Below are 15,529 nucleotides of genomic sequence, written 5' to 3'. Positions count from 1 at the left end.
CTCTTTCGTCGTAAACGGCGACTAAGAGATAGATTCATGAACTTGAGATTCTAATACGGATGATGACAAGGTCTTAAAACAATATTAATCAGTGAAAAACATGATAGAATACACGTAATTAAATACGTTACGTAAGTTTTTATTTTTAATTCTCACGTCCTAAATGTTTTATATTCATTCAAAGTACAATGGGAAAGTCTTTTTAAAAAATTCAATATTATTTAATAATAACTTCGCCACAGATGGCTATGGAGCGGGCAATGCTTGATGTTTCTATCCGGGATAAAATTAGAAACACGGAAATCCGAAGACGGACAAGGCTTACCGACATTGCTCAGGAAGTAGCCCAAAGAAAGTGGCGATGGGCGGGCCATATATGCCGCAGCACAGACGACCGCTGGGGCAAAGTGGTACTGGAGTGGAGGCCCAGAACTGGTCGCCGAAATGTGGGTAAACCACCTATCAGATGGAAGGACGATCTGGTCAAGATTGCTGGAAGGAGGTGGATGGAAAAGCACAAAACCGTCGAGAATGGCGCGCATTACTAGAGGCCTACAACCAGCAGTGGATGAATATGGGCTGAAGAAGAAGAAGAAGAACTATACCAGGAGTGAAAATATAGAATAACTTTTATTAAGACATCATATCAATAAACGCAATAATTAAGGTAGTTATTAGGGTTGCTATTGCTTTACAAATAAAGTTCTTAACGCGAACAAGATACTAAAATGTTACGTCACACTTGAGTAGCGTTTTGTAAGAGGCGTTTTGGACGAGAGACAAATGAGGATGAAGCTAAAGTAGTATGCAGAGATCGTGGCAAGTGGAAAGATGTAGTATCTGCCTACCCCTCTGGGACAGAGACGTGATATAAATAAATATATACGGGACAAATTACACAGATTGAGTTAGCCTCGGAGTAAGTTCGAGACTTGTGTTACAACATACTAACTATAGTATAGTATCGTTGTATTATATTTTATAATAAATACTTATATAGATGAACATCCAAGACAAGCCAATCAGAAAAAGTTGTTTTCTCATCATGCCCCGGCCGGGATTCGAACCCGGGACCTCCGGTGTCACAGACAAGCGTACTACCGCTGCGTCACATAGGCCGGCCAAATATGTATGTAGCGAGAATATTTTAACAATTCATTCATTCAATTTATACAATTCCCTGTACTTTTGGCGACATTGGCGTGGAATAGCAGACAATAGGTGTACGATGGCCGGTGGACAGCCGCCGCCACGCAAATTGTCTCCACTCATACATATTAAATGACTCCGTCTGCGCCGGCGCTGCTAGGGCTGGCTCGTTATAAATACATGATAATATATACACATATATGTGGGATAAAGTGTTTTTTTTTGTGCTTTTATTTAAATCTTTTTTGTTAGCTGACCTCTTACTTATTTTTACGCTGGCAACATTAAGAGATAGGATAGTGGGTCTGTGGTACGATGTGAGACGTTATAACATGTGTTTTTAAGAAGTCCAATAAAATAAGAAGATTTACGATATAATTCCGCACTGTTTCACTTTCATTCCCACATATATTTGTGCCGTTCCCGACGCCAAAAAAAATTACCTCTCCATATCTTTCCCATGGATATCGTAAAAGGCGACTAAGGGATGGGCTTATAAAGTTGGGATTTTGTTTCAACAAGTTACATATTCAATTTGCAAAGATGCGATAGATGATAAAATGGATGGAGCAATCATTTCTCATTTCATCTGAAATGATAATATGGAAAATCGCAATATGGAAGACATAAATGCTAAGTTGTAGACATTTTCGTAGCATCGTAGCTACATTACGTCTACGGCGTAGGCGCGTAGAGCTTTTTGACCGCCTTCAAAAAAAAAGGGTGAAGTTTGCGGATGTCAGACTGTCAACCATTGTTTCACATTTGGTTGTGTGAATGTGCAGGTATAATGAAGGTTTTCCTCACTGTATGAGGATCGATTAGCATTCAAACTAATGTTGTACAAAATCAGAAAGTAGTCGTTGATAAAGCCACGATAGGATTGAACTTCTGCATTTTTACTCGCCTTTTTTTTGTGAATCTAAACCGTTTCTATTCCTGAAATTTTTATCCTTTATCTTTTTTTATACATATCTATATATATAAAACTCTTCCGTTACTGAGTGACTGACTGACAGACAACGCACAGTCGAAACTACTGGTCGTAGACAGCTGAAATTTGGAATGTAGGTTCCTTGGGATATGTAGGGGAGCACTAAGAAAGGATTTTTGGAAATTCAACCCCCAAGGGGGGGAAAAGGGGTAAAAACGTTTCTATGAAAAATCTTATTCCTTGGGTTTATTAACTTGAAACTTGGCATGAACACGTACATAGGCAAGTAAATATGTTTGACATTATAAATTTTTTTCAAACTACCCTCCAATCGTGATTTAGGGGGTGCGATTGGGTGACTGATTTATTAACGCACAGCCGAAACCGCTCGGTATAGGAGTCTGAGATTTTGAACAGAGGTTCCTTTAGTAACATAAGTGAGCACTAAGAAGGGATTTTTGAAATGTCAACCCCCAAGGGGGGGAAACGGGATAAACTGAGCCGGGGCTGCGGGAAAGTTCTAACGAGATACCGTTGCCCCGGAACGCAAAGGGCAACTGAAGGAACGAGGTGGGTTTTAGTCAGTAAAAGTCTGACACTCCCTTCCGTTCCACCCAGAGCGGGAGAGGTCATTTGATGATTTCCCATCCTTAAAAAAAAAGACTTTGTATGACAACTTTCAGTCGTCTCTTTAACATACATAATAACATACATGTATATACATGCATAACATTAATAACATCACGCCTTTAAATCCCTATTTTGTGTTAACACTACCCATACAAACAGCTAAAAGGAAACAAGTGAAGAGACGAAATTTGTCCGCATCCATTTTCACCTAAATTCTTAACGTTAATGAGATTTACTTTTTATTATCAGGTCAACCTAATAGCCTCACATGTACGTATAACTTCGTAAGAATTTTCTTTCAACTCCTAACCGTTGAGGAGTTGTACCTTCCATCATCAGCTCATTCACATGGGATGATGACTATCAGACGCAAATACTTAAACAGATCTATGAAATTGTCAAAAACGTAATTGCCTGTAAATTTGAGGTTTGCCCTTGATTTCCCTGGAATACCATCATCAGATCCTGACTAGGTAACAACGGGACCAACTTGAAAGTATACTCTACCGAACAAAAAAAGAATCACGTAAATCGGTCCATAAATCTCGGCGTAATCGGTATGCATAAATAAAACACCCGAATTTTATTTTCTATTAACTATCACGAGGCTACATCATCCCTGAGTAACACAGGCTATATTTAATTCCAGTTGTAACAAGATTTCAGCCTGTGGAAGAAAAAGCCCTGTCGAGATCATTAAAAAACGCTAGATATATATAACCGAATTACACGTGGGCAAAGCCGCGGGCGGAAAGCTAGTATATATATATAAATCACGCCTTTTTCCCGGAGGGGTAGGCAGAGACCACATCTACCACGATCGACGATTCATGCAAGCTCGTCGGTTTTGGGTTCTTGACCTGACCTTTTGCTAGAACGTCTCCGATTTTATCAAGGTACGTTTTTAGGTCTAGGCCTTCCCAATCTTTTAAACTCTTAAATGTTAAATAAACAAATTCTCGACAACCCTACAAAGAATGGTATGTAACACCTGCTCAGTCTGCACTTAGCATATTCAGAACTCCTCCTTTTTACCGACTGCGAAGAGCATAATTCTAGTCTCGCAACTCGGACATTCAGTCGCTTAAAGCTAATTAGTTCCCAGTGGGAATTAAGGGAATTCTATCGCATTGTTATCGTAATTCCAGTATTACGGGGTAGGCAAATCCAAAAGTCACGAAGAGACTCGAAGGCCACTATTGGCTTATTGATGAAATCAAAATTTTTAATAACAGTACTTTTGAAGCGTTCATAATTTACTGAGTAACGTACAAACCTAATAATAATCACGTCTTTATTCCTATTATTTTGTAGGTGGCGCCAAATTTGCGCGTGCGAAGCTGCAGATAAAAGCTAGTAATATATATTTCTACATTTAAGCATACATACACACATACATTCATATGGTCACGTCTATATCCCTTGTGGGGTAGACAGAGCCAACAGTCTTGAAAGACTGATCGGCCATGTTCAGCTATTTGGCTTAATGATAGAATTGAGATACATTTAACAATACATTATGAACAAACCACTTTTTTTAGAGGCAGAATACATAAAGATCTTTTACTTAATCAATACTTTTACATAAGCTAATTAGTTAATATTACTTTTGACTTGACCTTTTACAGTCATGTCACAAACATACATAGAAACGCATAAAATTTATATTTTTTTAGGCCGTAATCAAACAAAGTTTGCAATGAAATTCGATAAAACATAATAAATAATTATCAAATTAGGGAATTATACGATGCGCATATTAATTCAAACAGCGTGTATCCGAACCGCATAGGGTCAGCGCAAACTCTGGCCCGAAATTAGGTGAATAACCGCTTTATTGCCATCAAAAAGAGTATTGCAATTCAAAAGGATATATAGAGAAGGCCTGCTATTCTATCTCGCTGAATTACAAACCTCCAGTCTTTGCTCAGACGCGCGGATGGGCGGACGCGTGCCCGATTTTCTGACACCGGAAAGTTGCTAATACAATTTTAAATCCGTGTTCCATTTTTTTTTTAAAACGGAGGTATAACTCACATACTGGCAGTAAGTACACTTTCTTAATTTGAATTTTTACTTTTTTACGGCAGAAGTTGCCTAGTTAATCCGTCGCGGGAGGCCTTATTAAAAAAGTTGTATTCCAATGGGTATTTAAAAAGCTATCTAGGAACATTTTAAATTTTACGGCCGACTTGTGACTTTATTAGGGTTGATGTGCATTTAATATTCACTTAACTGAGTGGCCGATGTAATTGCTGTCATTTCTGAGTGGGGTCTTTGACGGGAAAGGACATTGGCAGGCTAAGAGGTCCAAATATAGAACTTCAAAGTTAGAGGACAATAGGACAGCGTGGCTTTGTAGCAATATAGCATTTTTTCAACAGTTTTGTTCATTTTATTCTATGTCTAGTCTTACGGGCAAAGTCATCCTCGTTTTTTCCCGTTTTAAGCGATTTCTGGAAAATCCAATCTATTTTTTCGTTCCCGAAAGAACTTTCATGTCAATTTTGTTTTCTTGCTTTCAGAAATTTTGTTTTTGCTTTATCATTAGTACAGAAACGTCTTTATCATTTGCGGGGTAGACCGAGTCAACACTCTTGAATAGACTGAAAGGCCACGTTCAACTGTATAGCCTAGAAGAGGAATCTTTAAGTTGTTAAGGCTACCCCTTAGTCGCCTTTTACGACATTCATGGGAGAGATAGTTTCTATACAAAAGTGTCAAAAAATACCACGAGATCTTTAGCTTTTAACGGGATTAAAGATACCCTATGTCCTTTTCCAGACTCTGAATTATATATACGTGATATTTTAAGAAGATTCACTCAGTAGCTAACCCGTAAAGGGGTAACAAACGAACAAACACATAAACTTACTTTCGGTTTAAAATATTACATACATACATACATATAATCACGTCTGTATCCCTTGCGGGGTAGACAGAGCCATCAGTCTTAAAAAGACTGATATTCCACAATGAGCTATTTAAAATATTAGTCGGGATAAAATTAATTATATAAAATGCAATGCAATTTATACAAAGACACTTCAATATTTATGACTTCATAAGACATTGAATAATTTTAACTGCACTTCTTAGGGAAGATTGCACAGGTCATATTGCATTTCTGTCTCATTACGGCGCACAAAGACTATTGTTACTAATCCTTTTAAGGACGTCTAGCTAACGGCTTACATATATGTAAAAACATTTATATATATATAACGTCTTAAACTAACATGGGATAGACAGAGTAAGGTCTCGAAAATACTCAAAAACCATCTTCTTCTGGATGACATGATGTATAAATAATTAATCTTAAATAACGACAAAAAAAAAATTTGATGCTTGTTTTGTGAAAATGTAGTGCCAAACCACATGACCAAATTATATATTATATGATAAATATTTATTTATTATGACACTAGCTGCCCCGGCAAACGTTGTTTTGCCATATGAATAATTTTAAAGAAATTTCTAGTAATAAATATAATAGATAATTAATTATTTATAGCTTTTTAAATCGATTCAAAAATGACGAAGTTTCATACAAACTTGCACCCCCTATTTCATCCTCTTGGGATAGAATTTCAGGATAAAAAGTAGCCTATATTCTAATCCAGGTTACTAACTATATCTGTGCCGAATTTCGTTCAGATCCGTTCGGTAGATTTTGCGTGATGCGCGTACAAACATACAGACAGACAGACGGACAGACGGACAGACGGACAGACGGACAGACAGACTGACAGACAAAAATTCTAAAAAAAATTGTTTTGGCTTCTATTGACCCTAAAAAGACCCATTATATTTTTTTTTCTTAAATTAAGTTAATCAGAATTAAAAAAACTAAACTAACAGCATGTAAAACAAAGTGTGATAATGTCCAGGGATAGTATTCCCGAACCCTCATCATTTACGGGATGACAATGGCTGTTCCACAAATTGGTTCACCCGTGTTATCGCTTTAAGTAAACCACTGTTCTGTTAAGTTTCGTATTACGGTTGGAATAATAATCCATTTTCAAGCCATACTTCTATATTCATCTACTAATATTATAAAGACGAAGAGTTTGTTTGTTTGAATGCGCTAATCTTAGGAACTACTGGTTCGAATTGAAAAATTCTTTTTGTGTTGATACTAATATTATAAAGCTGAAGAGTTTGTTTATTTGAACGCGCAAATCTCAGGAACTAACTGGTTCGAATTGAAAAATTATTTTTGTGTTGAATAGACCATTTATCGAGAAAGGCTTTACGCTGCAACGATTAGGAGCGAAGAAATAATGTAATATGTGAAAAAAACGGGAAAAATTATTCATCCTTGAGGGCTTCAATGATGCCCAAAATAACTTTTCCACGCGAACGAAATCGCGGGCACTGCTAGTAAATGAATAAATATCACTTAATAGATCTTACATTAGATCTTATATACATACATACATATGGTCAGATCTTTATCCCTTGCGGGGTAGACAGAGCCACTTATATATAAATATGTATATATAGTTTATACACGTTTATATAGTTTATATTCAAGATATACCTATTTAGATAAACTTTAACACTTTAAAGTTCATTGCCCTGACCAAAATATGCACATTCCTATCACCATTACCATAGAGAATGAATGATGAGGGTGCTTGCAAGAAGTTACGTCGCTCCGCGGAATATATACATGTATGTCCGTGAATCCTTTGCTATTTGTCGACAGCCTTAACTTGGTAGCTGAAAAAATTGCCCGAATATATTGCAGGTTTTGTACAGTCGTAGTCTGACAGATTCTAAAAAATTCCATCCCAACTTAAGGGTGAAAGGTAAATCTTCTTCTAAGAATATTTGAATTCCAATTCCATCATCTATACTTATATTATAAAGCTGAAGAGTTTGTCTGTTTGTTTGATCGCGCTAATCTCAGGAACTACTGGTTCCAATTAAAAAGTTGTTTTTGCGTTAAATAGACCAGTTATCGAGGATAATAACCTAAAGGATATATAACATCACGCTGCAACTATAAGGAGCAAAGAAATAATGGAAAATGTGAAAAAAACGGGGGAAATTATTCATCCTTCAATGATGCTCAAAATAACTATTCCACGCGGACTAAGTCGCGGGTACAGCTAGAATACACGTAGAAATTTACTAGTTGTGAAAAGGACATGGGGTACCTTTTATCTTAAAAAGACTACCACCTGTCATTTTCGATAAATGACAAAGTGAGTGGGTGAATACGCATTCTAAAGCTAGTATAAACATAACTATGCAGACAGTAATGGCATATTTAATGAATCATTAATTATTCCTATCACTAATGTATGTGCGCCTAGCACAGATAATACAAATACATACATTACAAATTACTAATTTTCTTTATTGCCGTTAGAAAATTACATATATAGTTGAAACATAGGTACATTACGAATATGTGTTGAGTTTGGGTAAAAATAGTAAGATTTTCCCTACCCTTAAGTTTTTATAGAAACCCACTTTTATCTGTGAAAAATTGATTTTGTATATCGTCGGGGATAGTGCAAATCCGCGAATCTACCATACGTAAAAGGTGCGTATCTGCAATAGATCCAGTTTTACAGGGGAAGGTTAAAACTTAATAACTTTATTACTTCAATTAATTTTAAGCTCATTTTTACACAAAAAGTAATTTGTAATTTGTTCTATCTCTTGGTCGAAATGAACTAGTTTCAAGTCGGTGGCAGCCTATCAAGTTTTTTCGTGAATTTCCCGCGAAAGCTTAAAATGGCTATATTTGTCATATACGCGGAATTATCCAATGCTAGTTACTCGGATTTGAACTATCCCCGACGATATCAGACACGTCCTAACAAAAGACTAAGTCAGGAGTACCCGTCATTGACGAAATTGCATGAAGAAAGTATGTTTTTAATATCATCAACACTATTATACTATTGATATGGATGAAGCGAAAGAGTTTGTGGCAAGTGGAAAGATGTAGTCTCTGCCTACCCCTCTGGGAAATGCGATGGAATAATAATAAAACTGAACATATGCGCAATAAACTGTGTGTTAGGCACAGAAATCGGAACATAATCCTACTAATATTATAAATGTGAAAGTTTGTCAGTATATCAGGACGTGAGTATGGACGTTTGTTACTCTTTTACGCAAAAACTACTGAACCGATTACGATGAAATTTAGTATGTAGGTAGCTGAAGACCCAGAATAACATATAGGCTACTTTTTATCCCGGAGTTCCCGCGGGATTGATTACACGCGTACGAAGTCGCGGGCGGCCTCTAGTCTTAAAAATATTGTAATTTCTGTGGTGTTATGCAATCCACCAACCCATAAATTCTTCATCTCTGTCTTGTTTTAAATATAAATTGGGATTTATTTTTCCTGTTATTTTTAACTGCCTTTTAGCCGTAGCTTCGTCCAAGCTAATTTAGCAAAACCTACAAAGAAAAGAAAACAATTTTTTTTTTCAAATTCTACACTCTGTGAGCTCTGTCTAAGTATAATTTGGGCAATTTTTTTTTTATAATTTGACTTAATATAAGCTCCGTCTCTCGATGAAATAAAGTTCATATTTAACGAGTGGGTCAGTCGAGCAAACGAACATACGAAATGACCATCAATCCAGTTCAGCGGGGGTCAACAGTTGGCAATTGGCAAATGACCACTGAATGAGATGATGGGCCTTGAACGTCATCGCAAGTGCACGGCAAACGGGTATCATATGATTTTATCCTGTTTGAGAATTCTGATATTACGTACGTACTGTGCCGTGTGGTTCCCGGCACCAATACAAAAAAGAATAGGACCACTCCATCTCTTTCCCATGGATGTCGTAAGAGGCGACTAGGGGATGGGCTTACAAACTTGGGATTCTTTTCTAGGCGTTGGGCTAGCAACCTGGCACTATTTGAATCTTAATTCTATCATTAAGCCAAGTAGCTGAACGTGGCCATTCAGTCTTTTCAAGACTGTTGGCTCTGTCTACCCCGCAAGGGATATAGACGTGACCATATGTATGTATGTATGTACGTACGTAAGTACTAGATGTGCCCGCGACTTCGTCCGTGTGGAATAGTTATTTTGGGCCCTCATTATCATTGAAGCTCTCAAGGATGAATAATTTACCCTGTTTTTTTTTCACATTTTCCACTACTTCTTCTCTCTTAGAAGTTGCAGCGTGATGTTATGTAGCCTTCCTCGATAAATGTCTATTCAACACAAAAAAAATGGACAACGTTCCCCTTTCATGACCGACCCTTTCATGATCATTTAATCATTCTCTTCCTATTCCTAAAATAGTTGTTTACAAGTGATAAAGACTGTTGGCTCTGTCTACCCCGCAAGGGATAAAGACGTGATTATATGTATGTATGTATGTACAAGTGATAAAAACAAATAGAAGAAGTGAGTTAATGTATTTGGACCTTTTAAAATTCCTGATCAGCCTTCGGACAGTAAGAAAGTTTACCCCCAACTTTCGATACCTAACTTAAATCCTGGGATGTACGTGGGATGATTGTGAATTAAACGCCAACTATAACAAAGCTTCCCCTTTGTATATCAGACCATAGAGTAAAGAGCCGTTTAGAAATGTGGAATAAATGACTTTTATGTTTTTTATTGAGTTGTGTTATACTATTGTTATAGTCGTTAATGTCCTCATTAAATGAATCGGCAGCTGTGTTTCTCTAAAATATGTAATACTTACGAGTATATCAGTAAAAACGAAATTTCTGTACATTATATATTAGTAAAATTAGTCGATGAAGAAATACTAGTAGAGCAAAAATTTGTCTGTTTGAACGAGCTTAAATCAATATTAAACAATTATTATTAATGTTATTGATTGTTCAATTATTCGTTTTAAAAATTACCAAAAGTGACCTGAGACAATAAATACCCTTTTTATAATTTTTTGACAATGTAGGAAGTATACACTTTACTTATATATCTCAATCTCGTTTACGATATTATACTAATAGACGAGTTCCCGAAATTCCCGCGGATTTGCGTTTGTTTGTTACACTTTTACGCAAAAACTACACAGCAAATTTGCTGTAATGTACCTAAAATATTAATAATATAATAGGTCAAAATATATAAATATTTTAAGGAGGACGAAGCAGGCAGTAATATCGAAACTATGATTTTGATCTCTCTATACATTTTTAAGTCTATGCTACCTACTAACAGAGCTGTCTACATCTACTTAAGACTAATGGCCGGTTCCGGATTCATATGTATTGTTCAACTACCAAGTCTCCTATTAACTTGTAGTTAGTCGGGTTTTTTAAACTGAAGCGAATTATAATGGAAGGATTAAGTATCCTTAAGTTTATGTAAAGCATTTTATTACACTTGGGTATCTACTTTTATGACTCTTCTTAACTCTACTTTAACGGCGATGGGCTAGCACAAATTTGAATCTGAACTGAACGTATACTTTTAGTCTGTAAGACTGTTGGCTCTGTCTGTCGCGTAAGGGACAAAGACGTGAAAATATGTGTGTATGGATTTTATTTATTTGTGCCTTGTGGTTCCCGGCACCAATAGAAAAAAGAATAGGACCACTCCATCTCTTTCCCATGTATGTCGTAAGAGGTGACTAAGGGATATACCTATACACTTGGGATTCCTCTTTTAGGCGATGGGCTTGTAATCTGCCACTATTTGAATCTCAATTCTATCATTGGGCCGAGCAACTGAGCGTGACCTTTCTGTGTTTTGATGACTGTTGGCTCTGTCTACCCCGCGGGGGATGTAGACGTGATTATATGTTATTTCATTGCAAGGTGTATAAAAATTTGTTGCTATACAAAAAAAATATTTTCGCACCAAGTTACGTTAAATACTTACATTTTTTCGTGTGTAAGGTATTTTGATATTTAAAAGGTACGTAAAATCTGTCACTAGAATTTTACAGTTCATGGGGCAACAAAAAATAAGTTTAAAAAAAGAAACCACTAAGTTCACGGTGAACTACTCGTAATTAGAAAGAGATTCTTATATGTAACGAACGAACTCAAACCTACTAGACTAATTTTGATAATATTCGCCACGATGATAGACAAAACCTTCAGAAGTAACACTATTGTTCTGATATCATCTAAATAAACGTGGCCTATCTGTACTATCTATCTGACTGTTGGCTCTGTCTACCCCGCAAGGGATATAGACGTGATTATATGTATGTATGTAAACAAATAAACGAAACACAGACAAAACCGCAGACGACGGTTAGTAAACGATACTTACAAACAAGTCGGTCTATTACATTCATCCTTTGAGAGTGTATCGACTTGCATTATTTAGTTCTCAACTCGGTCTCAAGAAGTCTAGGCAAGTTCTAGCCAGCGCGGCTCACTGAATTTTGTATAAGAACTCACACACAGTTTTATTGTCACTCAATCTAAATAGTTTCTATCAAGTACGTTTGGTTTTTGACACTTAAGAATAGAACCAGTGCCCAGTGCCGTGTGGTTCCCGGCACCAATACAAAAAGAATGGGACCACTCCATCTCTTTCCCATGGATGTCGTAAAAGGCGACTAAGGGATAGGCTTACATACTTAGGATTCTTTTTTAGGCGATGGGCTAGCAACCTGTCACTGCCAAATAGCTAAACGTGGCCTATCAGTCTTTACAAGACTGTTGGCTCTGTCTACCCCGCAAGGGATATAGACGTGATAATATGTATGTATGTTAGAATAGAACCACTCCATATCTTTCCCATGGATGTCGTAAAAGGCGACTAAGTAAGTAATGAGTGAGGTAAGGTTAGCTAGCAACCACACACTATTTGCATCTCAATTCCATCAAGAAAGCATATAGCTGAACGTTTTAATTTTTTCGAGACACGATTCCCTGCCATTTTCTAATCGTGCTTATGTTAAGAACAAATTATAAAGTTTGTATTGAGGGAAATAAAGAGATCTTTTTTCTTAGTTTGAAAATTGTGCTATGATCGATAACATATCGAAATATATAAGCAATTTGTCTAAGGTCTTTGAATGGTATTCGAATCACGATGCAAAGAGAAGTCAATCAACTTAAAGAGGGAACAGATATCACACAATGTGTAATTATAAATAAATAAATAATAAATCTTTATTTCTGTACCATGGTTTACATGAGCATATTTGTGACCGGGATCTCCTTTTAAGTAAGTAATTACCTGTGTTAGGAGATCCCGCTCTTCAGTAACAATTAGTGTAGATAAGTACATTTAACATTTTATTTTATTATAGTAATACAATAAACAAATACACAACCAACAACACAAAACATTACCCATACATAGTTTAGGAACTGTATAATGCACTGGTGTACTGTGTGTGTAGTAAAATACAAGTTATAATTATAATTGTAAACATAGGGATTCAACTTCGTCGTAATCTAGCGATTTTAAATATGTAGTCAGAATGTTTTTAGTAATATATTTAGTATGTGGATAAAATTTTAGCATTTTGTTTAATCTATTATACAATAGTGCCGATTGTCGCGTATATTGTCGTCCTGCAAATTGAATTTTAACAACAGGCAGCGGCACAACCATATGATTCCGTCGTTTTCGTAACACATTTGGATCAAATACAGTAGTCCTATGAAACCTTAGAACGATATTCAAAATATACAACCCTCGAACGGTAAGGAGATCACAGATCTCGTATAGACAGGATGTAGAAAAGGTATACGGCTTAAAGCGCATAACTTTCAACAACGCTCTCTGGGACCTTTCCAACTCCAACATTTTCATTTTGGTGGCACCACCCCATACAGGGATGCAATATACTATAATGGATTGGGCAAGTGATAGATATATTTGTTTTAATAATTTATAGCCTGCGACATGTCTTAATGACTTAAAAATCCATATCATCTTGCGAATTCTATTCATAATAAGGTCCAGATGGTCATGCCAGGTAAGACGCTGGTCAATAATGACTCCTAAATATTTTATCTTATCAGTCTTTTTGATAGTTGTACAATTACAGCCATCTTTCATAGTATTACAAATATGTATTTTTATTTCAAAAGGAGTAGCAGGCTGGGAACAACTATAGTTAGAAAAAGTTATAGTAATTAATTAATCTATCGCCCTTTCTCCCAACATATCCCCTCAATTTAAGGGTCAGTGGGGTCCAACTTGTGACCATGTTACAAAGAATCATAATTTGACGAATGTTAAATCAATATTGGTGCCGTGTGGTTCCCGGCACCAATAAAAAAAGAATAGGACCACTCCAGCTCGTTGCCATGGATGTCGTAAAAGGCGACTAAGGGATAGGCTTATAAACTTGGGATTTCTTTTTTAGGCGATAGGGTAGCCACCCGTCACTATTTGAATCTCAACTCTATCATTAAGCCAAACAGCTGAACGTGGCCTATCAGTCTTTCCAAGACTGTTGGCTCTGTCTACCCCGTAAGGGATAAAGACGTGATCATATGTATGTATCTATGTATGTTAAATCAATATTTATAAATTCATACATATCTTTATATAAAATCGGTTTATTCCACTTTGATCACTCAGGTATATCACCATATCACCTGAATGACCTGGGTAAGTAATTCTCTATCACGAAATGTTTTTTGTGGTTGCCTGGAAGCTGTCTTTTGTACATAACGTTAACATAAGTTTAGGAAAAATTACTCGGTATAATTTTATGTAAGTACCATCAAGGGTATTCTATCTATCTTTCTATTTGTACCCTCGCTGTTTTGCTTCAGAAGTTTTGAGTCGTAAATCAATACATCTGACATGTTTGTTCTCAAAGATATCAGCTATAGTGGACACTTGTAATATTGATCTATGTTTGGGATGTACGTGTATTATTCTTAGTTTTACAAAAAAAAAACGAATAACCGAAATTATACCGAGTTTGGTCTTTTATACGTCATCATCATATTTTGGTACCTATTGATGCGCGGAGTCTCCTTAAGACTATTAGCAAAGGGTATATTTGTGGTACATACATAACCTTATATTTATACACCTTATCTAATATTTATTGTGGACAAATTATAATAGCATAGCTAACAATAGGCCCTGCCAACGCCCAATTTCGTATTTTTTAGCATTTATTTTATTTTTTAGCTTTTTTAGCATTATGCTGAGGGGGTACCCTTTCAGGAGCACCATACTACATGTTTATTTTTGTACATATTATTGTTTCCTTTTTTGTCTTTTTGTAATGGTGTTCTGAATGAATTCTTTTTTACTTTACTAATTATACAACCAAGAGTTTACAACCTCACCACGTTATGTGAAGTCAATTTAAAAGCAAGGGGTTTTGAAAACCCGCTGGCCTTTTGATGTTAGGTACTTACCTACGCATTGAATAGATCGTATTCGGATTAAATAACTTTTTAATCGAAAAATTTCTTCCGCCTATAACATGAAGTCTTATTTTCATTTAATTTTTTTTTTTGTAGCTCCAATTACTTCAATTTGTAAATTCGCTAAAATCATTAAAACCGGTCCAGTAATTTTACGTTCGGGTCTATTATTATATTAACTACTATTTAGTAAATTTGAAATTTAGCCATACAGCTGAACGTGGCCTGTCAGTCTTTTGGTGGCTCTGTCTACCCCGCAAGAGATATAGCCGTGACTACATGTATGTATGTAATTTAGCATGTAGGTTACTTATGAGGTCTAAGGGTACCTTCCTACGGGAACGGGAATTAACGGGTCTTTTAGTTTTACGCGGGCAAAACCGCGGGCGTACTCTAGTTTCTTTATATAATGCAGAGTATAAACGCAAAAGGTAATGAGTTGTTAATAATCAATGAATTATTTAAAAGAACTCCGCAATGGTA

The 15,529-nt window shown here is 36.1% G+C and overlaps 1 protein-coding gene across 1 annotated transcript in view; it reads left to right on the top strand.

Moving 5' to 3' along the window:
- The first annotated feature begins 4,661 nt into the window (after positions 1 to 4,661).
- LOC106133212 (uncharacterized protein CG3556) overlaps positions 4,662 to 15,529 on the top strand; it is an 83,131-nt gene continuing 72,263 nt past the window's right edge. The window contains exon 1 of the mRNA XM_013332858.2: positions 4,662 to 4,759. The gene's annotated coding sequence lies outside the window, so the exon portion shown is untranslated. The remainder of the gene's footprint in view (positions 4,760 to 15,529) is intronic.

The sequence above is a fragment of the Amyelois transitella genome, chromosome 22, assembly GCF_032362555.1.
Source record: "Amyelois transitella isolate CPQ chromosome 22, ilAmyTran1.1, whole genome shotgun sequence".
NCBI classification, from domain to species: Eukaryota; Metazoa; Arthropoda; class Insecta; order Lepidoptera; family Pyralidae; genus Amyelois; species Amyelois transitella.
This window is presented reverse-complemented; position numbering and strand designations above follow the sequence as displayed.